At 49.4% G+C, this 27245-nt stretch overlaps 1 protein-coding gene across 1 annotated transcript in view; it reads right to left on the bottom strand.

Moving 5' to 3' along the window:
* The window catches only part of PARP3 (poly(ADP-ribose) polymerase family member 3), a 225347-nt gene that overhangs the window by 24729 nt on the left and 173373 nt on the right, over nucleotides 1-27245 (bottom strand). The window lies entirely within an intron of this gene.

Below are 27245 nucleotides of genomic sequence, written 5' to 3'. Positions count from 1 at the left end.
GTACTCTTTATGAGGAATGGGGCACAAGCATTAAATCAAAAGCACAGTATAACATACAAAGTTGCACAATTTTGGATAAGGGCCGGTGGCCACTTAAACCATATACTAAAAAAGTGGTATAAGAGATACCAATCGAACAGTGGTTAGGCCTAGGGCCTAGAGATTCGCTGGGAGCAGTCAGGACTAGCAATGCTGAAGTCGGGAGTAGCCCACCGAACTCGGGTGCAGCACGGAAAGTGCGGTTTGCACCAATGCAATGTCAATGGTGCGTAAAAGTTACACAAAGTGAATTAAAAGATACTTCCGCTGAACCTAGAGGAACAAAACTTTAGACACAGACCCTAGAGGTGTGTACCAGTGTGGGAACACCGGCGTTGCAATGTTACCTCACCCACAGGCCGTGGGTGCACAGGGTCGAAGTGGCGTCGGGTTTTGACACGCAGGCTCTTGGTGCTTGGAGCTGTTGCAGCTGCAGGCGATGTGAAGCAGAAGTGTCCGGTGCGATCCAAGGGTGGATCGAAGTAGAAAAGTACCTGAAAGCAGAGGGGACAGAGTCTGGGTCACTCAGCAGTGACCAGGGTGGAACCAGGACGGAACCAGGCAATGTCGGGCGCAATCAGGTGGTTGCCGATAGGCTTCTCTCCGCTGTCACGTGGGCTCTGGGGCATCTGCGACGTCAAGGAGCAGGTCACGATCTGTCCCACGTAGGCTCTCGCCGTCAGCACCGTCGGCTTCAAGATTGCAGCAAACAGCACTTGGCAAAAGCAATCCACGCGGAACCGGGAGATTGCTTATCACTCGAACCAGGAGGGTCAGAGTGGGGGCTCCTTTTTACAGGAGCTGGTGCAGATCTGGAGCAACCAGAAAAGCAAGTTGTATTCAAGGTTTCGTCGGCACAGGGGCCACAAGCCAGCTGGCAAGTGACCGGGCCAACGCGTCGAGCCAACACAAGCAGAAGGGCCCCACGCAGCACTCGTCGAGTGTGGAGGGGTGAGCTTGGGTGCAAGTGTAGCTCGGGGTGGGGGCTTCTCAAACCCCGGTGTACAGCTTCGAGGGTCACTCGTGGGCTGCACGGTCAGCGTCTCGTGGCCTTTTCAAGATGGCGTGCCCCACGCTTCCGGTCGCCTCCACTGGTCTCAGCTCTGCAGGGACTGTGGATCGGGCTGGGAGAAGGCAGGCAAGCTTTATCTCGTCGATCTCTGTCGCTCGAGTTCCGGCGGGAACTGCAACAAAGCAAGGGTCGAGGGCTGGATGGTGCCTGTTTGCACAGGGTGGTCACTCCTTGACCACAAGGGAGATTCTTCCGTCTTCTATGTTGAATAGAATGTCGAAGGGTCCAGAATTCGTTTCTTATGTTTCTTCAGGATGATCGGAGTTGCATTGGCACTGCTCCCACTCTTATTCGAATCTGGTGGGCTGGACATCCTGCTAGGTCCCCTCCTATGGGTGGGACCCAGGAAGGGGGTGGTTACACCCCTTTCCTTTGATCCAGGCCGCGCTGGGACTGGGGCTGGAAGGCCCCAGAACCGGTTTCGCCGGATTATGCAAGGGGCAGCCTTGTGCTCCCCAGGCAGTGTCTGGTTTCTTTGAAACCTCCCTACTCCAATCCACTATCTCCTGTCTGGGGTGGTTTGACACCGCCCTGCGACAGGAAACCCTTTGTCCAGGCCACCATATGCTGAGTTTCGGTCAGCAGCAGGAGGCCAGACCTGTGTCTGTGGCAGGGGCATCCATTTTGTGGATCTGAGGCTCATTTTAAATCAACCGCGTTTCAGTAAAGTAACATGTCTTATCCCTCTAGAAGGGTGGAATGCTACCCCCGTCGCCAGAACTGGCGAGGGGGTAGTATTCCAAATCGTATGACACCTTACACGACATGTTTTGATAAAGCCAAACCAAAGTTGCTATATAACCGCGAGGATTATAAGGCGCTTAAGAGTATATGGTATGGCATTATCCCGGATCAGCTTAGGGAGTTGTTCCCGACAGCTGCAGACAGGCTCAGCTCATGCCAGAGCTCCATCTCACATAAAACCACGCACTCTGCCTCCAGGATTGATGAGGCCTTCCATAGGAGTGGCTTACAGGCTATATATGTGTCCAGATATAGGTTTAGATATAGGTATACTATATCTAAGCAAGGGGTGATTACACCCACTTGCCCCAGCTGAGTGATCAGCCAGTTGTGTCAATTTAAGAACCAGCCAGGGGTGGCAAAAGCTATGCTTCAGCCCCTGGTAGGCCTTGGTGGCACCTATGCCCTGAGCACCTATAGTGCATGGTACAGGGGCTGACAAGGAGTCCATTTCCAATTGTGGTATGTACCTATAGCACATGTATTATAAATTTAGAGAGAGAACAGCAGGCTGGGGGTCTGATTAGCAGGCCCACAGCCTCAGTAAGTCGAAAACCAGTGAAGCAAAAAGCAAAAATTGGGGTGACCATAGGATAGCAGACCCTACTCTCCTACACCTGTGAAAGTCAAGAAGCAGAAGGCTTCCCAAGGGAATGACATTTTGGACCAGGCGACTGCAGCTCTAGATCAGAGCCGTAGTTTCAGGAAACTGACAGCAAGAGGCACAAAAGGGTCTGCAATGCAGCAGAATGGAAGGGAGACTAAGTCAGGCCCAAACGAAGTCCAGCAAAGTCCAGAGTGCCCAGACGGTAGAAGTAAAGTGGGGTCTGATCTGAATCTTATCCCACAACATATCTAGGGACCTACACCCAGGAAAAGGTTAGGAAGATTCAGGGGACCCTCCCAGGGGAGGGTCAGGACAGGGGGGAGGTTACTCCCATGTCCTTTGTCCAGTTTCACGCCAGAGCGGGAGCCTGGTTTGAACTGGACTATGCACAGGGACACCCAGCCCTAATACACTAAATACTGTCTGGGAGGTGGTCACACCTCTTTGTGACAGGATGCCTATTGTTCAACCTTCCTCTGCTTGAGCTTGGCACAACAGCAGGACGGCAGAAATGTGTCTCTGGTCGGCAGCAAGCATTTTGTGCTGTCCAGGTCAAGAAGGCTGGTACTGGGAACACAGAGCCTAACAGAGGGCTCTTCCAGTGATTGGAATCATACCTCCCACACCGTTTACGGTGTGGGGGTATGATTCCAACATGTTTGATACCAAATATGATCGGATTCGTTGCAGTCCGTTTCGAGATAGTCATCGCATAATTACGGGTTGACCCTCTATATAGTATATGGCTGGTTCACTGACCACCCGGTAGAATAAACACTATAAGCTGTAGGGGTGTCCTTCTCATGCAGGGGCACCCTCTCACTTAGAACAAAGCACCCTGCCTTCAGGATTGTGAAGGCCTGCTATAGGAGTGACTCATGGGTTTTAAGTGTAGTGACCCTTAGATATAGTAAACCTATATCTTTGGTAAGGGGTGCAAGCACAGACTTACACAGGCTGCAATGGCAGGCCTCTAGTTGCATTTTGAATGGTCTCTGATGGGTGGCATAATACATGCTGCAGCCCATGGGTGACCTCTGAGTCACCTATGCCCTGGGTACCATATACCAGGGACTGACACAAGGGTACCCCGGTATCCAATCTGGGATGTACCCAAGTACTGAACAAAACAATGTAGAGAGAATGCAGATAGACTGGAGTCCTGATTAGCAGGATCCCAGTCAGACTAGTCAAAACAGCATCACATCAAGCAAAAAGTGGGGGGTAACCAAAAGGAGCAGATACTACTTTCTTACAAATACATTGCAGTTAATTGTTTGTGCATAGAAGGACTGTCTTCCCCGCTATGCTTGTGAGGAATGGTTTGAGAGCCATTGCAATGGCTAGTAGTTCTAACATGTCGATGTGCAGAACCAGTTGTTGTGCTGTCCAGTGTACCTGAACCACAATGTGCTTCATATGAGCTCTCCATATCAGACGAGATGCAACGGTGTGATTCTTATCTGCGGTATTGGATCTTTGAAGGCTCTCCCTGTTAATAAGTTTGGAGTCCGCCACCACAATAGATCCTAATAGACCTTGGGTATAACACCAGATCTTCCATGTTCCCTCCTGCTTGTGACCACTGAGATGCTAAATACGCCTGGAAGTGGGTTGGGGGGTCCTCGTGTGTAGGTGATCATTGGGCACTATTGCTATGCAAGATGCTATCATTCCTAGTGTGTGCAACACTGTTTTGACGGTTAGGTGATGTAGCTGAAAAAGATCCAGTTGGTTCGGGAGCTTGAGAACCCTTTCGGGTAAGCTGTGCCAAAAATGGTATTCAGTATTGCGCCCAAATAAAGTTGGATTTGGGATGGTTGGGGATGTGATTGTCACGTTGGTCGAGAAACACAACTGATGTAATAGATTTATTGTCTTTTGGGTGTCTGATCGACTTTGGTTTTTGTACTAAGCACTTTGTGAAGACCCTTGTGGCTGTTGTTATCCCAAGGGTAGCACTTTGAATTGATAATGACATCTACTTACCACAAACCTCAAGAATTTTCATTATGCTGGATGGATTGGAATGTGGAAGTAGGCGTCCTTTAGGTCTAAAGCAGTCATAAAATCGCCTGTTTGGAGTTGTGGTATCCCATCCTGCAATGTGACCATGTGAAAGTGTTCTGATATAATGCAGCGATTGAGTGGCTGCAGGTCCAGAATAGATCTTAGGGTTCCATCTTACTTTGGTATGAGGAAATAAAGAGAGTAGACTCTTTGTTTTAATGTTTTTGTGGCACTATTTCGATAGTCCCTTTTTGTAGTACTGTCTTTACTACTTCAAGCAGGTGTAAATGCTGGGGATTTAAGGCATACTGTTCTGGTGGAATATTTGGTGGTTGTTGAAGTAGGTCTAGGCAATATCCTGGTCTGACAATTTCCAGTACCCATTGGTCTGATGTAATGTTTGTCACAATTGGTGGAATTGTTGCATCCTTCCCTCTGACTGGTGTTTTGTGATCGGAGGGAACTGTGGGCAACTCATTTTGCTGGGGGGGTGACGGTGATGGGGGTGACTCTCCCTCAGCCTTTATTATTTTTGTAGCCTCCACAATAGTAACCACGCCCTTGCTTGTGGTATTACTGCTGTTGGGGTTGATAGATAGTATTTTCTGAGGTAGAAGCTTTTGTTGTTCCTCTACCCTGGTACCTCTGAAAAGGCTGTTTTTAAATGGTGGCACCCATTCATTTGGAAATGTTGGTGTCCTTTTTTATTTTTTCGAGCGGAGTGTCTACAGCTGGTCCGAAGAGGTGTTCCCCATCGAAAGGCACATTTAGAATATGCTGTTGTACTTGAGGTTTGAACCCTGAAATGCATAGCCACACATTTCTTTTGAGCAGAACAGGTGTGTTTATGCCCGTAGCAGCACTGTCTGCTCCATCTAAGGCACATCCGATAGTAGCATTTGAAATAAGTTTGTGCTAGTTAACTAGATCTCCCTGGTTTTACATTCTTCTTGGATATGTTGCATAAGCTCTTGCATTTCATCCCAGGTTGCTCTGTTGGAACATGAGCAGGCCCACAGAACGAATATGCTACTTACCAGTATGCATCTGTTCTTGTCATGTAGGCTCTGCTGACATTCATATCTGTGCATAGATCGCCGCCTAGTGTTGGGTCCAGATGATTGCACATTGTTGTCCTGGAAGAGTCTTCCGAAAATCACGAGATAGGTGACTCCTCCCCTGGACTACAGTGCGCATGGGCATCCCCTCCATCCGCAGATTGTTTTTCGCCATTGTGGCAGAGATGGAGTGTAATACAGTGAATGATGTCCATGCTACATAGTAATTCTGAACGCTACAGGTGCCGGGGAGGAGGGTGGGCGATAGAATGCCAGCAGCCCTACATGCCAAGAACAGATGCATACTGGCAAGTAGCATATTCGGTTCGAGGCATGTGGGCTGCTGAATTCATATCTGTGCATAGATTATATAGCAGTCCCTCCTGTTAGCGGCGGCTGCCCGTGCCAGCTGCAGCAGTCTGAAAAAGAGTTTTGAGAACAGCCTGTCCTACAGCTGCCTGCTGTCTTGAATGTACATCTACGCAGTAGTGTTTTGTAAATGTATGTATAGTGGACCATGTGGCTTCTTTACATATCTCTTCTAGAGGAATATTCCCCAGGAAAGCCATGGATGCTCCTAACTTACGTGTGGAGTGTGCTCTTGGAGGAATGGTTAGGGTGCGTTTAGCCTTTGCATAGCAAATCTGTATACCCTTAACTATCCATCTGGCTATTCCTGCTTTGGAAATGGGGTTGCTTTTGTGCTGTGGAGAAAAGGCAACAAACAGTTGTTTTGTTTTCCTGAAATCCTGTGTTCTGTCTATATAGTACATGAGAGCCCTCTTGACATCTATTGTGTGTAGAGATCTCTCTGCGACATTTTCTGGATTAGGATAGTAAACAGGCAGTTCTATGGTTTGGTTCATGTGGAACTGCGAAATCACCTTAGGCATGAATGTAGGGTTGGTGCGTAGTACAACTCTATTTGCGTGGACCTGTATGAATGGCTTTTGAATGATTAGTGCCTGGAGTTCACTAACTCTTCTCAGTGATGTAATGGCTACTAGGAAAGCAACTTTCCAGGTCAGAAATTGAATCTCACAAGAGTGTAGAGGTTCAAAAGGTGGTCCCATCAGTCTGGCGAGGACCACATTGAGGATCCAGACTGGTGAAGGTGGGTGTCTGGGAGGGTTCACTCTAAAGTCCCTCCAGAAAAGCTTTAATGGCAGGCACTCTGAATAGTGAGAGGTGATGCCTGTTCTGAAGATAAGCTGCTATTGCAGATAAATGTATACGAATGGAACTGTACGCTAGATTACATCTGTATAAATGCAACAAATAACAGATAATGTTTTGAATTGATGCATCCAGTGGGTTAATGTCATTACTGTTACAATATATGACAAACCTTTTCCATTTAGCCGCATAACATGCTCTGGTTGTGGGTCTTCTTGCCTCCTTGATGATATTCATACATTCCGGCGGCAAGTTGAGGTAGCTAAATTCTAAGATTTCAGGAGCCAGATCGCCAGGTTGAGCTGTTGCGGATCTGGGTGCTGAATTTCGCCATGGCTCTGCGTTAAAAGTCTGGGCGTAAGCCGCAGTCTTTGATGCGGTACCACGGAAAGTTCTACTAGCGCGGTGTACCATGGCTGGCGTGCCCACGTTGGAGCAACCAGGATCAGTGTCATCGAGTGTTGCTTCAGCTTGCGTGCCACCAGCGGTATTAGAGGTGCTGGGGGAAATGCGTAGGCAAATCTGCCTGACCAGTTCATCCATATCGCATTGCCCTGTGACTGCGGATGTGGGAACCTGGCGGCAAAGCTCTGGCATTTTGCGTTTTCCCTTGTGGCGAATAGGTCTATCTCTGGATGACCCCTCTGCTGAAAGTACGGTTGGAGTACTGATGGATGTATCTCCCACTCGTGCATCTGGTGGCTGTGTCTGCTGAGCAGATCCGCCATCTGGTTGTCCTTGCCCGGGAGGTGTTCCGCCATGAGGAAGATGTTCCTCTGAATGGCCCACTTCCACATGCTCTGAGCCAGATGAGACAACTGTGGAGAGTGTGTTCCTCCCTGCTTCTGTATGTAGTACATGGCAGTCATGTTCCCGTCCGGATCAACACGACCTTGTTGCACAGGTGTACTTTGAAAGCTTTCATTGCCATGAAGATTGCCATCAATTCCAGAAGGTTGATGTGCATCTTTTGCTGTGTCGTCCATAGTCCCTGCACTGTGTAATGGAGTACATGAGCTCCCCATCCTTGGAGAGATGCGTCCGTCGTCAGTATTATCTGTGGTACAGGCTCTTGGAATGGTCGGCCCTTGCAAAGGTTTTGTGGGTTCCACCAATGCAGAGAGTTGTATGCCCGACCGCTCACCAACGCTAGGTCTTTCCATTGTCCTTGAGCCTGATTCCACTGACGTGCCAAGCACTCCTGAAGCGGGCGCATATGTAGTCTCGCGTGCAGGACTATGAAGATGCAGGAGGCCATCATGCCTATCAACTGCATGAACACTCTTGCTGGAAGCGAGTGTTGGGGTCTGAATTTTTGTATTAGCAATTGCATGCTGTTTATCCTCACTGAATTTGGCTGAGCTTTGGCTGCCAGAGTGTCTATTGTCGCGCCCAGGTACTGTCGCACGTGGGCGGGCTGAAGATGTGACTTTGGATAATTCAGCGAGAATCCCAGATTGTGAAGAAGATGAATGGTGTGGGACATGTGGCTGGCACACTGCTGGGCCGTCTTTGCTTGAATAAGCCAGTCGTCCAGATAAGGGTAGACATGTATGTGCTGTCTCCTTAGGTGTGCTGCTACTGTCGCCAGGCACTTTGTGAACACCCTGGGTGCCGTTGTTACTCCGAAAGGGAGGACTTTGAACTGATAATGTTGATCTTGAATAGTTGACCTGAGATACTGTCTGTGTGATGGGTGTATGGGTATATGGAAATACGCATCTTTTAGATCCAGTGCTGCGAGGAAGTCTCCCTGACTGAGTAACGGTAGAACCTGCAGTAAGGTGAGCATATGAAAATGCTCTGACAGAATGTATCTGTTTAGAGGCCTGAGGTCCAGTATGGGTCTGAGAGACCAGTCCTTTTTGGGTATTAAGAAGTACAGAGAGTACACCCCTGAGCCTTGGTCTTCTACAGGCACGAGCTCTATGGCCCCTTTTTGCAGCATGCTGACGACCTCCTGCTGCAATAAGTGTAAGTGCTCTGCGGACATAGGACGGTGTCTTGGTGGGATGTTGGGTGGAGTGGATGTTAATTCCAGACAATACCCGTACTGGACAATGAATCTCAACCACCTGTCTGTGGTGATGGATTTCCAGACCGGCAGGAACTGTTGCAGTATCCCCCCCAGACAGGTGTTATATGGTCGGGGGCAGTGACAGAGCGTCACTGTTTGTTATTGGCAGAGGATCTGGAATTGTGGTTTCCTCTTCCTCTCCCCTTGATGTTGTTTCCACGATATCCACCCGTTGTGTTTATTGTAGGTGGATTGTGTACCTCCTTTATTATACTGTGTCTGCTGTGTGGTTTGGCCTCTTGAAGGTCCTCTAGCATTGGAGCGACGAAAAGAGCCACCCCGAAACTGCTGTGACTGCAGAGCCTCCATAGACTTCGCAGTCTCGGTGTCTTTTTTCATCTTTTCAAGGGTGGTGTCAACGTCAGGTCCAAATAAGTAGTCCGGGTTAACTGGCTGATTGAGGATAGTAGTTTGTATCTCTGGTTTGAATCCCGAGATTCTTAACCAGGCATGTCTTCTTAACATGACGCTAGTGTTAATGGCTCTGGCTGCAGTGTCAGCTGCGTCTAGTGCGCACATGATGGAAGCATTGGTTATAAACTTTCCTTGTTGGATTAGTAGCTCCGCTCCCTCCTTGTACTGATCTGGTAGGTGTTGCAACAGTGTCTCAAGGGTATCATAATGGGCCCTGTCATATCTGGCTAAGAGTGCCTGAGTGTTGGCAATGCGCCAGATGTTAGCTGCTTGCGCTGCCACCCTTTTCCCCGAAGTTTCTAGTACTTTTGACTCCTTGTCAGGAGGGGGAGCATCACCTGTAGTCTGGGAGTTTGCTCTCTTACGTGCATTAGAAACAACTAATGAGTCCAATGGCAACTGTCCTCTTATATAAGTAGGGTCCACAGGTGCCGGTCTATATTTCTTTTCAATTCTAGGGTTTATACCCTTGCCCTGGTGGTTTCCTTAAAAATGTCACCAGCATGCTTAAGGACCCCTTTTAGCATGGGCAGAGTCTTGACGGTTCTTTCCGAAGTGGAAAAGGTGTTGACCAGAAAATCTTCCTCAACAGGGTCAGCATGTAGTTGCACATCATGGTTACCTGCCGCTCTATCAATAAGGGCGTTGAAGGCAGTGGTGTCCTCAGTAGGAGATGTTTTTACATTGTATGCATGTGTGTCAGGGGCATTTTGCGGATCCCTTGGGTCAGCTGGGTCTGCCCATGGTTGGTTCTGATCATCGGGATCAGTGTCCACATGATAAGGGTCATCTTCATTTTCGTCATCCCCTGCATCCACATCCGAGTATGTGGGTGAAAAAAGACTGAGGTTCTTGTCCATAGGATTGCAGAGGTTCCACAAAAACTGGCGATGTCGTTGAATCACTCTTCTTTTTTAATGGAATCTTATATGACTCCATGGGTGTTTCTGGTATTCTTTTCCTCTTTTACATGGACAGTCTACCAGTGTCCGAGTCGATGAACTGCCTCGACTTCTGTTCTTCAGGCTCCTCTGTAGCCCCCAGTCCCATCGACACTCCTTTAATGGCTCCGATACCCCTTTTGGGTTCGAACATCTTCGGTCGCACCATCGGTGGCAACCCGAATTTGATTGGTGTCGATGCGGTCTGAATGTTTCCGACCAACTTCAGGGTTGGGGCCTTCTTCGGCCCGACCGTTGTAGTCTTTTCTCTGATGCGTTGGAGTGACTCCGACACCTCTTTGGATACGAATGGGGTCGGCTGCGTCGACTCGACAGGGTCCTTGGAGCCAGTCTTTGTCTTGGCCGCAGGCCTTGTCCGAGGATCGACCCCCCTCTCTGGGTTTCGAGCCTTTTGTCTGTGTCGGCTCTCTTCGGCGCCGACTTAGTCGGTTCGACAGCCTGGACTTTGGTCTTCGGTGCCCCAACCTTCGGCTCGACGACCTTTTTGAACTTCTCGGAATCAACGGCCTTTTTCTGTTTCTTCGGCTCAAAGTGGTTTGATGCCTTGGAACCGACCAGAGTCAGCTGCACTTTTGGTTTCGGTATTGGCAGTGATGGTTTCGGTTTCGATTTCTTTGGATCGACCGATGGCAGTTTCGATACAGATGGCTCTTTATATATGTTCGTAATCGGGCCTCTATGCGGGGCTGTAGAACGAGTTGGTACATCTCGGCTAAGGCCTTGTGGCGATCCCTCGACCGGAGCATTATCAAGTGCTTCATAGTCGGCCCCCGTATCGACGGTTGGGCCTAGCTCCTCGCCTGAGCTATCTTCTACGGCCCCAAGGGCCTCTGCGTCGTCTCCTATCTCATCGACTACGTTTTCTTCTTCTTCCAATATTTCTTCATCTTCGCCGTCATACTCTGAGTCATGCCCCGAAACAGGATCCGAGTGTTCTTCCCGATCCTCCAGATCAACAACCTCTTTGTCTTCCGTCCCGAAGAGGTTTTCTGGATTGGGCGCTGATCTCTGCGACTCTAATCGAGCCGCGCGTCGAATCCGAAGAGTTTTCTTCGACCTGAACCGGGCACAGGCCATACAGTTGGCTTCGTTGTGATCCGGGGACAGGCACTTGTTGCACACCGGGTGGACATCGATGTGCGGGTATTTTGCATTGCAAAGTGGACACCTCTTGAATGGGCTTCTTTCCATTGTAGATCGAAGATCGGGTCGAGTGTGGAAAAAAAACGTCCGATTCCTCGATGTCCCCTCGAAGCAAAGTTATCGGTACAGAACGAAACTATACCGACGCTGTCGAAAGCCTTTTGGCTTTGTAGAAAGTTTTCCTAACTTGAGCTAAGATAGTAACATCCGAACCCAATGGCGGAAAAAAACAATCTGAGGATGGAGGGGATGCCCATGCGCACTGTAGTCCAGGGGAGGAGTCACCTATCTCGTGATACTTCGAAGACTCTTCCAGGACAACAATGTGCAATCATCCGGAACCAACACTAGGCGGCGATCTATGCACAGATATGAATTCAGCAGCCCACATGCCTCGAACTTGTCAATTCTCCAATGGTTAGCATAACCAGTGTCCACCCTTTTGGCAGAAGCGTCAACCCTTTCACTTCCTTTATCTGGAGGAGGTCCTCTCCAGTGCCTTTTGCAGCTGCCTTTTTTCTGGCAGTGGTGACTACGAGGGAGTCTACTGGCGGATGCCCTCGAATGTAGACTGAGTCGGTTGGTGAGGGTCTATCGTTTTGTTTCACATCTTGGCACCAGGACCCTTGATTTGACTGGGTCTTTGAACTCTACCTTGGAAACATTAAGAATGGATTCAATCATGGGCAAGTATTGGACTGTGCGCTCTGTGCGTGAACGTGTTTTTCACTAGAGAGTCACTTTCCTCCTCCATAGAATGCATAGGGGTATGATACTCTGCAGCTCTTTAGATGACACTAGAATAAGATGTAGGGTCATTAAGGGGAGAAGCTTGCACAAGCAGATCAATGTCTTGATCTGGTAGGACCACATCATAGTATTCTCATGGGTCAAGTGTAGGTTGAGTATCATGTATGCTCTCGGAATCAGCGTCTTGTATTTCCCCCTCTTTTTCTTACTGTTCGAAATGGTGATTGATTTTGAGGCGAGTCAGGTGGACTACTAATTATCAGGCTTGTGGCCCTGTCGCCCAGGTTTTGGTGGAGGATGAGGAAACTGGGACTCATCTGCCTTTCTCTTTGCACTCTCCTTGCGTTTCTCTTGGATAAAATGCTGCTATCCCTTAAATATCACCTGGTCTTCAGTGGTTTTGTTAGTTTGAGTTTTTGTTGGCGCTAGTGGTGTGTCTTTATAAACAGTATGTGTCTTAGAAACCCTGGAGCAGATTTTCTGTTTAGAAGAGTTTACGAGCTGTTCTTCAGCCCTCAGATCCGAAGTTCCAGTTCCATTCGAGGCTGATCGTATGTTCGGTTCCAATCCCTGCTTGAGGGTTTTGCTTTGTGCTCTTCGCTGCTATTTGTTTGGCAGTCCAGAGTGAAGCCTTTGTATTGAAGACTCGTTCGGTGCAAATTTGCGTTTAGGTGCTGGCAGTGTGCCAGAACCGACACCTTGTTGTGGCCTGGATGCCCGATCGAGAATATTCTCGTCCCTTCTTGGCTCCAAGGAATGCTCACTGTCATCCTGAACCTGCATGTCATGGCACACCATGGCAGGTGGTGGTGAGTGTTGTACTTTATTTGCACTGTGATTAAGAGAACTCACGCCACATAGCGTTGTCTTGGTCTTTGGCCCAGAGATGGCGGTTGCGACACGGTCTGTGCTGGAACATTTCCGTCACCTGATGATGTAGCGGATGCGGTGTAGTGTGGGCTGGCTATGACCATCCCGCCTCCTGTTGGAGCACTTGCCTCGCTGCCTGGACCACTGTTGTTGATTAATTCAGACTCCGTTGCCTGCTCCATGTTGTGTGCAAAGCATTGATCCAGTCATGTCGCGGGAGTTTTGTTGTTCTTGGTCAATGCACTGGTGCCGCACTGTTCTTCTTTGTACTCTAGAGATCGGCACAAATTGCACACGTCGTGTGTGGTCGGAGTAAGCATACTTGGCTCTGCACCGAAGGCATCGTCAGAATAGTTCATTCTTGGTCTCCAACACCCAGAAACTGTCATTCTCAACAGGTGTTTGTTACTTGGACACCGTGAAGTCTGTCCAGGTGTGTAGTTGATCTTCCGGTCCTTGTTGTCTTTTCCTTAAGTCGCGTGGCGTCGAATGCTGCAGAGCTCTGAGGCAGTCTGTCCAACCACGATGGCAGAAAAAAATGTTCCAACAAAGCGTTCAACATGCACAATGTCTCAAAGGGGATGAGAGGCAAAGCCGATCATAACACTTCCTAGAGGAAAAACAACTTCCAGAGTCTGTGCTCAACACTAGAAGGCAGGAGTATGTATAGCATGTGTATCTACAGCCAACTCCTGCTACAAATTAGCATTTTTCATTGTAAAGTAGGGCTCTGCCTGTGTCATCTTTTAACTGAGATGAAAGTAGGCCTCTGCTTCCTCTATGGCTCCAAAGAAGCCTCCCTTTTGTATCAGTGTGAAGAAATTGGAGGTTTATCATCAAAAAATTCTGTTGCTTTCTAAAACTTACAGAGAATTATATGTTTCTTGAGTCCTGCTCTCCTTATTAGAATGTTTGAGGGGTAGATCTCGTGTTTCCTTGAGTACCATTTCTAATGCTCCTTTTTAGAAAGACAGTGCATCAGCTGGTGGTCTCTTTGTTGATTCATTGTGTAACTGTCTTGTATCTGTTTGGGTAAGGAGCTTGTATACCAGGTTCTGTGATGCTGGGCAATATTCCAATGATTGTGTGTGCTGATCACCTTTGGTCTGGCTTATCCGCTTGACTTCGACTGACCAGCCTATCTTCTGCTGCTATATGGAATTTTCTGGTGTTATATTGCATTTGTGGATAACATTTGAATATCTGCACAATCATACTTTGAGCTCCTTTCTTTGCCTATATCACTATCTCTATTCAGGAAAAGAAATTAGGTTTTCTCTGCTGTAAATAAGACACAGGGCTTTGAAGAGTTAAACATAAATGCTAGGCAGACAAATTCCTGCTCAAAAGGTCTCTTTTGGTGTAGGGCTGGTTCAGCACTCAAGCTTACATTTCTAGAAGATGGTACTTTCCAATGAATCGCTTTACTGCTTCAACATCCAGTTATTTGAAACTCATCTATGAAAGGCGCAAGATGTAATGTTCAGGATATCAGAGTTAAATTACACAAAACATGCTGTAAGACTTTAAAGATTAACTTGAGGGGCAACACATAATATCCAGCTGGGTGCACTATACGAGCGGTATGGGTACAGGAGCCCTGTACCCCTACAGTGTCTAAGTCCATTCTTAGACTTTGTAAGTGCAGTAAAGCCATAAAGAGTATATGGTAAGTGAGTTTGCCATTACGAACTACACCGCACTAGAACGGCTTTACTGATATCAAACTTCTCAGCCCATTAAACTCAAACTGGTGCCAGTGTAGGGTTCAATAAAAAATGCGCTCAGAGGGCATCTTCGAGATGCCCCCTGAAAAACGACCTAACTATAGTGTCCTGGCTACATGGCTGCTCACCAGCTGCCACTACCCGACATTTCAGGACCACTGGTTCAAGAGCCTGCCGCTCTCGGAGTCCTAAAACAAAGAACATCCTGGATCGAAGTTTCAAGCCTCCTCCCCCAGCATGGGCCGGGTTCACAAAGGGGAAGCTTCAAATACTTGCCGCTTTTGCGAGCTACCCCAGCCGTTTGCTGCTCCCAGCATCTGGCCCCCACCAGTTCGGCCCCCACTTCGGGTGGGAGAATCGGCGGGACAAAGTTAGGAGAGGTGTGTCTACCTTTTCCAACCCCACCTCTCAGGTGGGGGGAGGTGAGGTGAAGCACGACTCAGTTCCCGCCAACTTGAAGAGGGAGAGACCCAGCCAACCAGAGCGAGGCTTATGCTCCCCTCCCACCGGAGGATGGCATAATCAGGAGTGTACCTACCCGTAAGGCCCCTAAATTTAGTATTTAGGTGCCACCATGAACCTTGCCTCCTCAGACAAGAAGATACAAGAAGAAGGACCGAAGAAGCTGTGCTGAAGGAAGAAGAGGAGGACACCAATTGACTTAGCCCAGCCCTACCAGCATGCTCCGACCTAGACATGCTCCAGCAAAATCCTGGTGTTTCCTGCAGCCACCAGCCCCCAGAACCCGAAGGACCTGCCCTGCCTTCCCAAACCAAGACTTTGTCTCCTGTGAGCAACGGATTTGCTCACCAACAGACTTTGGCTCCGGCCAAATCCTCGAGTTTGCACCACTCTGCACCAGACACCCATGGCTCGAGTGGCCCAACACCATGAGACGGTCTCCCTGGCGATCCTGACCTGGGATCTGGTGATCCTGACCTACCTCAAGTCTCCAGCCGATGCCTGCAGCCCCTTTCTGAAGGATCTCCAGACCGCGACTGGAGCAGGTAAGAAGAATCAGACACCAAAAGACACCCTTGCACCAGACACCCCACAGCCTTGGGTGGCCCAACCAACTGTGTACCGGCATCCCTCGTCATCCCAACTTACCTCTTCAACTGGTGGTCACCTACGGATCATCTTGTTCCCCGAACCTGCAGTGTTTGCTGCCACCAGAGAAGGCCCATTAAAAACAATAGGGCCCGGCCCCAAAACAGCATCTTGAGTGCTACATCGGATCCCCTTTTGCCCTGAGCTTAAGTCAAGGAGCTTTGCTCCCACAACCTTGTGGCATGCTCGTGAGCAGCCCCAACCCAGAGGCCCCCTATCCCCCATTGGATAACATTGGGCCTCAGCACTCTGCATCCGGCCGCGCTAGTGCAGCTGAGGGTGCTTTGAGTGTGCATCCTTCACCTTGGGGGAACCCTTGCTTTAACCCCAGAAACCCAACTACCAAAACAAAGTACTTACCTTGAAACCTAGAACTTAATTTCCTCCCATAGGATTGCATAGACTTTCTGTAAAAAGTGCTAAGTATGGAGTTGAAGTGCTATAAAAAAGCAAACAAGTGTGTTGTGATAAACTGCATTACTCACCTTTATCCAGGAAATGTCCCAGTGTGGTATCTAGGTATACCACACTGAGTAAGAAAAGTAATCTGAAAAGTAACTAAAATAGTAATCCCAATAGTAACTGTAAAACAATTATAACAGTAACTGAAAAGTAATGTTGACTGTTGACTTACTGGTAAACAAACCAATTGCATTCTAGTGAATTTCAACTATGTTCAACTGCATTATTCTTTCAAAGTATTATTTCACTTGCCTGCACCAGGCGTGGCTTGGTTCTAGAAATAAAATAGAAGTAAATAATATTTGCATACAAACAAATTGGTCAGAGTGTGTGACATAATTTGTTGTCGGAGTGGGTACAATAAATGCTTAACACTACAGTCTGATAGCCTTACTGCTTGCCCACACTACCACAAATAGAGAGTTCAGCATGATCTACTTTTACCTCTGCCTACCTTTGGGGTTCCACAGGACTCTGTGTACACTATACCTCATTTTGGCATAGTATATACAGAGCCAGCTTCTCAATGTATTAAATGTTTTGTCTAACTAATTCTTAAAATATGCTCAAGATTCCTAGCATGACAGTGGGTTGCTTTAAGTTACTCATCGGGAACTTTAGTTATCTAGCAATGGTATCAGTCAAAGACAAAAGCTTTCAGTTATTTTCACCAACACAACAGGAATTAGTCAGCATATTAATAACATAGAAGAACTAAAAATACAAAACTGTAATAGCCTAATATCTAATCTTTGAGTTTTTCCTATGGCTACCATTATATAAAGAGACCCTAGGCTCCTCATCTTGCAGCCCAGTTAGATTGTTATGAAGTGGGATATGTTTATTTTCATTCTCTAACCACCTCACCGGAGAGGAAGACTGGTCACATGTGAAACTATGCCTAATGATCAAGTTCCTTTCTAGATCTGTAAGAAACATAGGTTAGTTATAGATTCCTTACCTTGGAATATCCCCCAGGCATCAGACTGGATCCGGAAAGTTTTTTGTCAGCAGTACCCCTGCAGGTCGGTAGGTGGTGTCGGTCGACTCCTCAGGGGTCGTCGGTGTCATGGTCGCCGGGATGACGTTGCGCCGGTCTATAACTAACCTATGTTTCTTAGAGATATATCGTTACTGAAGGTAAGTGACTTGTTTATCTGAAAAAAACTGTTTGTTATAGATTCCTTACCTTAGAATAGATACCCCAGCAATACCAACCCCAATGGTGGGTCTGCGAACCAAGATCACACCAGAAAGTCCTGGAGAACAGAACGACCAAAGAAGCAGTCTCTCCGGATTTGCCTGTCCAGGCAGTAGTGTCTCAAACGTGTGCAACGATGCCCACATAGCTGCCTGAGGGACACCTCGTCCCAAAGCAGTAGTGGCTGCCGTCGCCCTGGTGGAAAGGGCGCATAGCCCCACTGGAGGCTCCTTTTTAGCAAGAGAATAACATGCTTTAATACACAAAACGACCCATCTTGAAATGGTCCGCTTGTGTGTGGCCTGACCTTTCTTGGTGCCCATGTAACCAACAAAGAGCTGGCCATCCATTCAGAACTGTTTGGTGCGATCCAGATAGAAGGAAAGCGAACATTTTGGGTCCAGACGGTGGAGCCTATCTTCCTTTTTGGAAGGATGGGGATGCGGAAAGAAGGTGGGTAAAGTGATGGTTTGCCCGATGTGAAAGGAGGTGACCACCTTGGGAAGATAGGATAGACGAGTTCTTAGGACAACCTTATCCGGATGTACAGCCAGAAAAAAAGGCTTAGATGAAAGAGCCTGGAGCTCACTCACTCTTCTAGGAGATGTGATTCCTACCAGAATGCAGTCTTAAGAGTTAAGAGTCGAAGAGGACAGTTGTGAAGCGGCTCAAAGAAAGAGCACATCAAATAGGTCAAGACCAAATTCAAGTCCCACTGAGGCATCACAAAGGGAATAGAAGGAAAGAGAGGAGTGATGCCTTTTGAGAAACCATTTACAATCAGAGAGTTGATGAGAGAAGGCTGATCAGGGAGCCTTAGAAAAGCAGAGCAGAGCCCTGCCGGGCCAAAGAAAGGAGGAACAAGAGAACCTCAGAAAGAGGGGCAGAAAGGGGATCCACAGCCTTTGCTGTGCACCATGCCACAAATTTGTTCCATTCCCAGGCCTATACCGCCTTAGCGGAGGGACGCCTGGCTGCCAAGATTACATCACAGACCCTCCAGAGGCAAGTCAAATGACAAACTATCGCCACTCAATCTCCACGCAAGGAGGTGGAGGCAGGACAGGTTCGGTGGAGGACAATCCGCTGCTGCTGCGAAAAAAGATACTCCTGAAGAGCCAGTCTGATGGGAGGATCGATGGCCATGTTGAGCAGCTCGGGATACCAGACTCTTCGTGCCCAATCCTGAGCCACAAGAATGACTTTGGCCCAGTTGCGCTTGATCTTCTTCCGCACTCTGGGCAGAAGTGGTATCGGGGGAAAGGCGTATACAAGACCGCAAATCCACTCACGACGAAAAGAGTTGCCTAGCGAGTGCCGCCTTGGAAATTCCAATGCGTAGAACTGCTGACATTGCGCATTCTCCAGTGGCAAATAGATCTAACCAAGGCTCTCCCCACTGCTGAAAGACCTTGCACCACCTCCGAGTGAAGACGCCATTCGTGATCCACCATGCACCAGAGCTCGTCCACCCTGTCATTCAGAGAACCCGCCAGGTGTTGAACCACCAGGGATATTCCTTTTGGGCACCTGGTCCAGGCCCAACACAGGGTCTCCAGTGGATAGGATGGTTGCCCGAAGGCACCGCCGGGACCCAGGCGACCCCACTTTCCTCTCCCAACACCCTACCCCTGTGAGCTTGTCTACTGACCAGTTATTCCCACTCTGTGTGGGATACGGTGGTGCAGGTGCTGCCTCAGTGCCCGGAGGAGGCCCTGGCCATGCTCTCTGCACTGCGTTCGACTGGTTTTTCCGGAAATGTTTAATCCACACTTATGGACATGCCCTTCGATGGGCATTGCCTTTTCGGCGACAAGACAGACAACGTGCTTGCAGTACTCTCCAGCTATGGCCAGGTACTTGGGCCTCTCCACCACCCGCCCTGCACAGTCTGCCTTTCACCCTTTCGTGGTTACGGAAGGGGTACCCCACTATGACCCTCCCAGAGCCACAGGCCAGCGCAGGCTGTTCAGCCCTAGCGCGGCCGGGGACGCGGGAACCAGGTTCTCCGAAGAGCTCGCCACCAGCTGTAGCACCTGTCAGGAGGTTAGTCCTCACTGCCACCGAAGGAAGTTCGAGGTGTAGAGCCTTGGCAGCCCGCCATGGCGTATGACACTCCCTCCTCCATAGCCACGGTAGGAGGAGACAACATGTCTAGGTCTGGGGAGGTATCCAGACCACTGGCGTCCTCCAGTTCCTCTCTTCAGTCCGCGTCACACTCTAGCTAGGCAGTTAAAGGGTCATTAGACCCCTCCCAGTCTTCCTCACCCTCCTCTGGCTGTCAATCCGGCTGAAAATGGGTACCACTCTTTCCAGACCTGCGCTTGCTGGCGTGGAAAAAGAAAGAACTGACATCAGCGCGTGAGGGCAACCATGACGACAGAGTCGACAGACGCGTAGGGGTACTACTGACGAACAACTTTCCGGATCCAGTCTGACGCCTGGGGGATATTCTAAGGCAAGGAATCTATAACTAATTGTTTCTTTCAGATAACTAATGCAGAAGAACTCTAGTTAATGATCGAGTGCTGGATTTTTCATAATGGAAAAAGAACAAGCATCATTTTCACCTAGGTAACTGGAACCACGAGGCAGTATCTTAAGGTAAATGAATTCCTCAGGACAGACTCATAAAAACCTGTCCATAAGAGCCTTTCAAAACTCCCTTCATAGCCTTTCTTTGTAAGGTTTTTCTGCAGGATAGTACAGATTATACCAGTCAACAAGTGATGTAACTAACATGAAATTCTGAAGGACTTTCAAGTACATATTTTGAAAAAGTTCTGAGAAATGCCTAAAAATATATATTTTTAAATCTTGTGAAATGGTCTTCAAACGTAAAAGTTCTGTAACTCCTGTCTAGTTAGAGTCAACATGAATAAAATGATTTCTCTTAATGCATACTTACCTTATGTTCTACAGGAGCTTTGGTACGGACAGTGCTGACATGAGTCTTTACAGGACCATACTGACCTCCCACATTGGAATTGGTTTAGTTCTAAAGGGGAAAACGTCTAGACCAATCTCTATGAAACACCTTAATGATGGAAAAAAGAGACTGGGTTTTGAAGTCTTATGAATGATTCAATACACATCCGCTGAGGTTAGATAGAGTTTTTTAGGCAGCGTTAGCCCTGTCTCTACGAGACATGCTGTATTCAGGATATGGGAATTAAGGTCTGCCCACTTTCCACCCATCTTTTTAATTGACTCCTGTTACTGTCCTTTATAAATGGGGGCTTTAGATTGGTCAAAAGGCTTAGTAGTCCCTCCTTAGTTCAGCCTTTTCTATTCTTGTAAACTCCTATGTGGACACCCCCTGTTACACGTGTTGTTACTCAGTATGTTTTAGCTACAATTGCAGAGCATTATTTTCTTAGTAACTTTTTCCTAGTTGCTGTTGCAGACACAACAGGCTCTCCCGCAAAGCAGAGTCCACATACTTTCCTGGCTTAGGCAGGCACCTGATCTTTATCTTTTTAACACTCTCCCTACCCGCTCCACAGCCATGTACATGGTATCTCTGTATATTTTTTTGTTTTTTTAATAACATCACGGCATGCCGCGCAATTTATTTTTTATAATGGTGGCCGCACGCCTTTTTTCTTCTGCATGGCTGCCCAACTACATTTTTTAATATTGATGGCTTTTGCGAGCAGCGCTGGGAGCCTTGCGCTTACGGCATCCGTGCCCCGTTGTTTACTTTTGTGCGGAAGGCCAACTCTTTTTTCAAACTTCTAGGTTTAAAAATGCTGTGGGTTTTTAAACACTGCCAGAACCTCAACTGGGATAGTTGGTGCTGGGGGCTCCAAGAAAAGGAGTTGAAGGCACTTCGTCGAAAAAGGATGAGTTCTGGGGCTGGCAGCCTCGGGCTCAGGCTCCCCCGGGCTCCAAGATCAATGCCTCACTCGGTCCCAATCCAGCAATGTACCTCTTTGTTAGACCTGTCTGGCTTTTTGGCAAAGTCCCTCCTAATTTTTTATTTATTTTGTCCCCTTTTTGCCCCTCAAACCCTTGTTAATTGTTGTGTCTACTAACTTTTTATAGGTGCTGACCAGGGGGATAGGTGTTCTTTCCCCCCCTTGTAATCTTTTACCTCAGGCCCAGAGGCCTGTGCTGTCAGGAAACTTCATGTTGTCACAAAATGGAGGGCCCTAACTGTCACCAACTGCCACACCATAGTCAGCCCCATAGGATAACATTAGGTCTTCCAGAACCTTCTGGACCCTACTGGACTCTGTGAGGCTAGGCTATAAAAGGGCAGGGGGCAGGAGGCCATTTTGTGTAGTCCAGTGTGAGAGGAGAGAGGCTGCAGTGTGAGGAGGAGGACGCGCTAGGAGAAGCTAGTTGGTTTCATTAACTGACAGCATCTTTCAGAGGACGTTCCCCTTTGTGCTGCTGACCGAACCCTACCATTGGCCTGAAATCGATCTGGTCCAGTCAAGTACTCTTGGACCTCTTCCCCGACGACTGTGTCCCACCTTCACCCCTTCGTTCCCTCTTGGGGTTACTAACTGACTCCCCGCCTTCCTGCTGGAGCCCTTGCCTACCCGGTTAAGAAGAGCGGTGCCTGGGTCGTCTGGATACCCAGGGAAGTCTGAGGCGTCTTTGTGCTGAAGGGTGCGAAGATCCTGTCAAGCAGTACAGTCGGCAGGAGAGCACTGGTGCTTGTCATCGGATCTGCGCGGCGGAGAAGGAAGTAGGTGCTATTCCCCTGCGCAGGAGCAGGAGCGAGTGTCCCTCTAGTGGAAGGAGGCGGTGCCGGCGGCGCCGCTAATCCCCCTGCATCTGCGCGAGTGCCGATTGCTGAGAGGAGGCGCTGCAGGCTGCGCCGCTAGTCTCCCCGCACCTGCGCGACGAGATTGCCCTGAGAGACGCGTGAGAACCCTGGGAGGCGGCGCGCCACGAATCCCCTCAGCGGAGCTGGCATAGAGTGGAGCGGAAACCTCTAGCCTCCGCTGATCGAGCGGACGTCGGCCTGCCTAGCGCTCGAGTCAGTCAGTGAGAGGAAACGACGGGCCAACACGCTTGAACCTCCCCACCCCAGCGCTGTGTCCAAAAGGCTGGCTGGGCGGGGTTTGGTGGCTGCTACTGCCACTGGTGTTGTTTGGTGGTGCCGGTGGAGAGCCCTACCCCCCTGTAGACTGGGGCCGGACCAGATATACAAAATACAGTAAGGAGGAGGGGGAGGTGAGAGGAAGTATAGGGCTGAGCCCATGCTGGTGTGGTAAATTCTCCCATGCACTAATGCCTAATCAGGTGCCTTGATCTCCAGTCAACTTTACCTTTAGACTGTGCCAGGGAAGGTGTGAGGGAGGTTAACTTCAGTTCCCCAACCTAACGCTCTACAAAGTCTAGGGAGCAGACACCCAGCAAGTCATCAGAAGGAAACCTAGGCTGAAGGGAGAAAAAGTGCACTGACTGTTTTGATTACAGGGGAACCCCCTTCAAATTCTTATAGCTATTGTTGTAGTGAATAGTGAACGTGGGAAGTTCCTACAATAAACTGTGCATGTGCATTCTAGCCCTGTATTAAGGGGCGGATAAAGGGTGAGAGATCTTAGCCCTGTGGTGAGGGAATAACCAGTGAGCTGGCAGACTAATGTGATGATCTGTTGATGACATTGTTTATTAATGCAAAGTGACACCGCTTAGTGTAATTCTGTTGGGACATCTTTAAATCTCTAAAGGAAGCCATATTGAATCCTTGACATCTGTATGCTTTGAATTGTAATTTTCCCTACAGAAGGAAGAGTGCTAATTACTTCTCTAAATCAAAGGTATAATCGCTAATCTGGAGAAGAGCTGAAATGTATTACATTGTATAAATTGAAACTAAAGAGCATATTATTTTTATAAAGCGGCACGTATTTTCACATAAATTTTGGTGTAGAGTTTTCTTTTTGAGTGCTATTGCGTGAAGTTACTTTTGGGTGGTCTGCAACCTTTACACTGTGCCTCTAAATGTTAGTCTTGCCCTAGGCCAGGCTACCTAATTCCAACAGATTGGTGCCTAGCGGTGGGATTGCGGACTTGGTTGCAGCTACTTACTAGTAATTTGGCGTAATACACCCAACCTACACCAGGAGTTTTCTCCTTGCGGCCCTCCCAATTAGTCTTTTTGTTTTTTTTCTAAATTTATTCCTGGTGGTGGGTGGAGTTGGTTTTAGGTTACCCTCACCCCTCTGAAATTTCTGGTGTGTATCCAGGTTTGCCAGATTCACCATGGAGTTTGCGGTGGAAAACCTGGAAGTCTATTCTGTGCCCCAATTGAGAATGTTCTGCCAGCAGATGGGGGTCTTTTTCAAGCATGGTGCTAGGAAGGGGGAGCTCCAGACTAGCCTTAGGGCCTGGGTGGAGGCACACCAAGAGACAAAGGAGGAGGATGAAGAGGTTGACCAGGGCACAGAAGGGGGGGTGGAGGAGTTATTCCGCCATGAGGGGGAAAACTTGCTCACCGGACCAGTGTCCTATTCCAGAAAGGGCAGTAGCATTTCTGGGAAAAGCCTAACCGAAGCCGAGCTCACCGATAGGAGGGAGAAGAGACAGCTAAAGTGGGAGTTGGCTAAATTGGAGCAGGAGAAAGAGGAGAGGAGGATGGTCCACGAGTTTAGGCTAAAGGAACTGGAGCTCCAAAGTCTTCAACGGGGGTCCTCTCCTGTTAGGAATGGTGGCAGCGAACTGAAAGAGTCAACCAGGGAGACCAAACCCTATATCCCAAAGGACCTGATAGCGAGCTTCAGTCAGGGGGATGATGTTGCTAAGTGGCTGGCCGCTTATGAGGTTTCTTTGAAGGTTCATGGAGTGCAGGAGAAGCACTGGGGGGGTAGTTTGTACAAGTACATGCCTCCTGCTGGTCGGGACACCTTGTTGGCCCTGGATCCAGAGGAACAGACAAACTACCCCACCATGAAGCTGGCGTTATTGAGGAAGTTCGGGCTCACCCCAGAGAGGTACCGACAGAAGTTTAGGGGGAGCCACAAGATGGGAACTCAGAACTGGGTGGACTTCCTTGATTACGCCAGAAAGGCTTTAGAGGGTTGGGTCAAGGGCAGTGAGGTAAAGGATTATGAGGGGCTGTACGATCTGTTTTTGAGAGAACACCTCCTCGAGAAATGTTTTCCCGAGCTGCGCCAACACCTGGTAGACAGCAAGCTGACCAATCCCCGGAAGCTTGCAGAGGAGGCGGACATCTGGACAAGTACCCGGGTGTCCACCAAGGGGACTGGAGGGGAATTTCAAAAAGCCGGACAGGGCGCCCCCCAGAAGAAGGAGGGGGGGGAGAAAAAGAAAGAGTTCTCTAAAGGTCCCCAAAATAACTCCCAAGGGAAGGGAGCAGGTTTCACCCCTAGGGCAAACCCGCCCCGGAACCCTCATCCTGGCCAGAGCCAGCAGCCCAGGGTTCTCCACTGTTTTGAATGCGGTGGCGTTGGACATTATAAGGGAGATGTCAGATGCCCAAAGAGACCACCCCCTCCCACCGGAGGAAAGTCACCGGGAGTAGCTAGTGTAGCGCTCGGGGAGGAGTTGCCCTTAGATAAGGGGGGTGAGTGGGCGGGTGTCACCTTAGTGTCCCTGGGAGAGCGGGAGATGGTGCCAAAGATCCAGGTGCCCCCAAATACTACAAAGTATGGGCAATGGGTTACCATCAATGGCCAGAGAGGGGAGGCTCTGAGGGATACAGGAGCCAGCATGACTATGGTGAGAAGTCAGCTGGTGTCCCCAGAGCAGGTTGTTCCTAATGTACTCCACCCCGCCGCGATGGCTGACGGCAGAATGGGCCACTATCCAGTGGCTGAGGTTCCCTTTGAGTGGGAGGGGGTTGCAGGTTCACTTCGAGTTGCCGTAAGCCCTGCCGTGCCAGTCGATTGTCTGTTGGGGAATGACATGGAACACAATACTTGGAGAGAGGTGGAATACCGGACGCATTCTGCGATGCTGGGTACACCTGACTGGGCCTGTGTCAGCACACGGTCTGCGACTGCCCGGAGAGGGAGTTCGCCTGGGTTGGAGCCTGGAACAATGGCCCAACCCGCTGCTAAGAAGGGACAGACCCGGAGACAGAGAAAGCCTGCTCCGGCTTCCACACCCCATGAGACAGATCGGCCACCTGCGGTGGTGGACCAGGAGTCCGTGGAGGGGGAAGTAGACTCTCTGGAGGATTTGCCCATCCCTGCGGAGTGGCACGTGGAGGGAGGTCCTACCAGAGAGGAATTCTGTATGGGGCAGAGGGAGTGCCCCACCCTTGAGGGACTGAGGCGACAGGCTGAAGCCCAAGCAGCAGGTGATGTTACGGGACATTACCATATTTACTGGGAGGATGGACTTCTCTACAGTGAACCCAAGGTACCCTTGCCTGGTTCATCAAGGGCCTTGGTAGTCCCGCAACAGTACCGAGCCTTTCTTTTGGAACTGGCTCATGCCATACCCCTGGCAGGACACTTAGGTCAGGACAAGACCTTTGCCCGGCTTGTCCTCCACTTTTACTGGCCTCGAATGAAAGTGGCGTCCGACACATACTGTAGGACATGTGTAACCTGCCAGGCCAGTGGGAAAACAGGGGTGAAGCTAAAAGCTCCCCTGGAACCACTTCCAGTCGTTAGCACCCCCTTTGAGAGGGTGGGCATCGACATTGTAGGGCCTTTGGATCCACCAACAGCAGCTGGTCACAGGTTTATCCTGGTACTGGTGGATCATGCCACACGGTACCCAGAGGCAATACCTCTGAGGACAGTCACTGCACCTGTAGTGGCAAGAGCCCTAATGGGAATCTTTACCCGAGTGGGATTTCCCAAGGAAGTTGTGTCCGACAGGGGGACCAACTTCCTGTCAGCTTACATGCGGGCAATGTGGAAGGAGTGTGGAGTGACCTACCGGTTCACCACTCCCTATCACCCCCAGTCAAATGGACTGGTTGAGAGGTTCAATAAGACCTTGAAGGGCATGATCAGAAGTCTGCCCGAGAGCCTGCGGAGGAAATGGGATGTCCTCCTACCCTGTTTACTCTTTTCCTACAGGGAAGTGCCCCAGAAGGGAGTGGGCTTCAGCCCCTTTGAACTTCTGTATGGGCACCCTGTACGCGGTCCTCTCAGCCTGGTGAAAGATGGTTGGGAGAAATCTCCCAGGAAGCCCCCCCAGGATGTGGTGAGCTACATGCTGGCCTTCAGGAGCCAAATGGCGAAGTTGTGGAAGCAAGCTTCTGACAACTTGGAGGCCAGCCAGGCAGTCATGAAGGAGTGGTACGACCACAACGCTCACCCGGTGGAACTGGAGCCTGGACAGAAAGTGTGGGTGATGGAACCTGGAGAGCTTAGCGCCCTCCAGGATCGCTGGACAGGCCCCTTTGAAGTGTTGGAAAAGAAGGGTAAGGCCACATACCTGGTGGACCTTAAGACCCCTCGACAGCCCCTACGAGTGCTACACGCCAACCGACTCAAGCCCCACCATGAGAGGCCCGAGGTCATGCTGATGATGGTGACTGACGGGGGAGAGGAGGCGGAAAGTGAACCTCTCCCAGATCTCTTTTCATCCCAAGAGAAGGATGGGTCAGTGGAGGGAGTGAATCTCTCTCCTACTCTCACTCCTGAGCAACGGGAGGACTGCCGCCAGATACTGGAGCAGTACTCTTCTTTGTTCTCCCTTGTCCCGGGAAGGACCCACCTGTGTACCCATGATGTGGACACAGGAGACAGCCCACCAGTGAAGTCCAAGACCTACCGGCTGTCTGACAAGGTGAAGGCTAGCATACATGGAGAAGTTGCCAAGATGCTAGAGCTGGGAGTAATTGAACCTTCCAACAGCCCTTGGTCCAGTCCGGTGGTGC

The sequence above is a fragment of the Lissotriton vulgaris genome, chromosome 9 (genome assembly GCF_964263255.1).
Source record: "Lissotriton vulgaris chromosome 9, aLisVul1.2, whole genome shotgun sequence".
Lineage (NCBI taxonomy): Eukaryota > Metazoa > Chordata > Amphibia > Caudata > Salamandridae > Lissotriton > Lissotriton vulgaris.
This window is presented reverse-complemented; position numbering and strand designations above follow the sequence as displayed.